The 3,217-nt window shown below is 34.7% G+C and overlaps 1 long non-coding RNA gene across 1 annotated transcript; it reads right to left on the bottom strand.

Annotated features, from left to right (window-relative positions):
* Nucleotides 1-248: 248 nt before the first annotated feature.
* LOC125608125 lies at nucleotides 249-2,603 on the bottom strand. Its single transcript, XR_007339215.1, has 5 exons — nucleotides 2,344-2,603; nucleotides 2,007-2,242; nucleotides 1,428-1,911; nucleotides 839-1,159; nucleotides 249-627 (listed from the first exon to the last, which is right to left on the bottom strand). It is a non-coding gene; the product is annotated as an uncharacterized LOC125608125 (long non-coding RNA).
* Between the last annotated feature and the right edge of the window lie 614 nt (nucleotides 2,604-3,217).

The following is a 3,217-nucleotide window of genomic DNA, read 5'->3' as shown; positions in this document are numbered from 1 at the left end:
ATTTTATACCATAAACTCGAATAAATATGGTGTTTCGAAAAAAAATGTTTAAAAAAAACAAAACAAATATGAAAATATTGTTCACAAGTTTTAAGCCTAGAAATATGGTGATTCTAGCCAAATGTTGACATGATCACATGTTTATGAATCATGCGATCATTCTTATTGGTTGATCGAACAAATACAGTTAACATTTAGAATTGGTACACATGATGAAGTAGAAACTAAAGAGTAGATAGAAAAGCAAATCAAAACTCGAATAAAAACATTGATTCAAGTCTAATGCAATAGCGTCTTGAATAAAAAGCATAGTAGTTCTCGACATCACAATTGTTAAAAACAGAGAAACCAAAACTATTACAAAAAAAGCAAAAAAGCGATATTAACGATCTGCTCTCTCAACCTCCTGATTGTGATTCTAACGGTGACAGCACTGGCGGTGTTCATGGTGTAGGCACCACCGGCCTTGCCGAAGTCCTTGCATCCCCAGATACCAACAGCCTTTCGCTTGACTCCGTACTTTCCATTCTCCATAATGTAAATCTCTGGATTCTTGTATTCGTCTTAGAAATATCTAAAGAGAATCATCAAACCTGCTGGATATATCACTATCCCCATTGAAGTTGTCTGCAGATTAAGCAAGACATAGTATATAGGTTGTTAACTGTTCACTTTCATTTGTTTTTCTGAATTCCACTTTAGTAATTTTGTAAGTGAAATACTTTCGTAAACCATAAAAAAATACTTGCAGATTTTAACAGTTAAGTTAAATCCATAATCTATATATATTTGTGTTGTGCTCATGTGTAATATGTGTAATGTGTATATAAACAAAAACCTTGAGATGTGGCGAATAGTTTTGCTCAGCTGCAGGAACCAAAAAAACACACAGTAACTATTAATTTCAGAAATAGGTCTCGAACACCATAGACTTTCGCGTGGCACCAGCCCATTGAGAAATCCCAGCTTTACTTGCTCTGTTGGATCAACAGACTGCTCCTGTTAAAAAAAGCAGCTTGTAAAACTATTTGCAGAAAACACAACTTGAAGAAGTAAAACAATCGCAGATTTCATATTTCCTGCATAAAAAGAGCCTCGAGGGTGTTTTCACCCAGTTGCTGTGATTCTGTCTCACTCTGTTGAGCGGTAGTACTTCTGACTGAAGCAAAAAAAAAAAAAAAATCACCAGCCTAAAAAGACACACCTGAGACATGATTTCATGAGATGTATAGTAACAATTTAAGATAACAGTTTAAAGGTGCCATTCGCACTGTAGAAAGTCATGTACACTCATTAGGTGTGTTGACCAAAGATCATCTATAATAGTATATTTTACAGAACCATAAAGATCTAAAATTCAGGAGTTTCTTTGTGTAAGAATAAGGTGAATCATCTAACAAAGACTGAGTAAAATGATAGCATATTACCTTGTCAAAAAGAAGTTTATACTCCACAAGTTTATTGTAAAAGTGCTGCAGCTTGTCATTATTAGCATTGATTTCAGAAAGTCCAGCTTCTAATTCTTCAAGATTGAACTGAAAAGGTGAAAGAAAGAAATCAAGCATTGGGCTGAAAAAATGGGAAGTAATGGCCGTTCTTGCTCATGGACAGCTCCAAAGACATCGAATTCACTATATAGATCAACCATCTCTTTGAAACATCCTGTTTTCCTCTCTACCATCTTCTTCTCCTGCTCTTGAATCGGATACTCCCTCTCCTCCACAAACTCTTTTCTCTTGTTACTCTTTGTGTTTCACCAGAAAGGCAGGATTTCTGTAAGTACCAGTTGCGCAAATCAACAACTTTAGCACGCTCCTGCTGCTGCATCATCCCAAAATTCTCTTACTTAGTGTCTCTTTTCTCATGTATTTGTCTGACTGAGTCTTTGGAAAACATTTCTTGTGAATCCATCTTCAAAGCACCAAGAGTTTTTTCCAAAATAAAAAATTAATCAGTAAGCAATTCAATAAATAGTGTGTATTTTCGAAGATAAGAACAAATCATACCTCTTCTATGCTCTGCTCATGCTGCATTTTTGTTCTCTTTCTCACAACACGGTTATCTTATGCAGCTTCTTGCTCAAAATTCCCAGAGATTCCTCAAGGGCCTAGGCGTGCTTGTTCTATTTTGTCAGCTGGTTCTTAAACCAGTTTAGCTGTTGATTGTCCTCAGCGATCTACCTCAGCTCCTTCACTACTATTTTCTATGCTGACTTCATCTCGTAAGCGTAGCCTTGTTTTGACTATGAAATCATACAAAAATACATAGTAACATTGAGATAGACTAACAAAACTCTAAATCAAGACTTTAAACATATATCATCGAATTTGTAAAGGAGAGAACCTTGACAGTGTTGATTGAAAGCATCCAGATCTCGCTTGGTTGCATGGAAGCCATATAGTTGACGAATCTTGTGAAGAACATATTAGCTGAAGAAGGTATATATAAGGTGCTGTCGTGAGGGTAATTAGCAAGAGACCCATCGCTTTCCAAGAGGAGAAACGTTGGAAGGTGGAAGGATAACATCTCAATGGAAACCAAGCGAAATCTGAGAGTTGGAAGAGTCGGAGTCAAGGGAGACGAACATTCTGTTTGGAAAAAGAGATGGGCTGTACTATAGAGGGCCTTTTAATTTTGTTCAGCCCAGATCCTATATTGACAAAACAAAGGTGTGACGTGGAAGAAGGAAGCTTTATGATTGGCCTGAATTTCCAGTCCGCCTTTAGAGTGCTTCATATGCTCCTTTTAGTATAGTTTTGATACCAATTTAGAATTGAAAACAAAATAATTATATAAAAATAAATGAAAACAAAAACCTGCGGAGTTGCGAAGGTCAAGATCTAATTTATTTAGTCAAATACCATTTTTTGTGCACTATTAGTTAAATGCAATTTATGTTTAGGTTAATTGGTTTAATATACATAAGAGATAATGAATTTAAATAAATAACTATAAGGATAGGATGTGACATATATTCATTTATTAAGATAATATTCTTTTTTCCGTAAGTGAATGTATAATATATGCATTACATAATTTTTCCGACAATAGACTTTACAATACTATTCTATTTTTATACATAAATAGAATGGTCTATGTGAATACAAAATATAACATAAAAAACGTGAAAGAGAGAAGTAGATAGATGGAGGGACATAGAGAGAGAGAGATATGTTGTAAACTTAAGTTTTTATTATATATTTAATAAACACAATAA

This window comes from Brassica napus, chromosome A4, assembly GCF_020379485.1.
Source record: "Brassica napus cultivar Da-Ae chromosome A4, Da-Ae, whole genome shotgun sequence".
NCBI classification, from domain to species: Eukaryota; Viridiplantae; Streptophyta; class Magnoliopsida; order Brassicales; family Brassicaceae; genus Brassica; species Brassica napus.
This window is presented reverse-complemented; position numbering and strand designations above follow the sequence as displayed.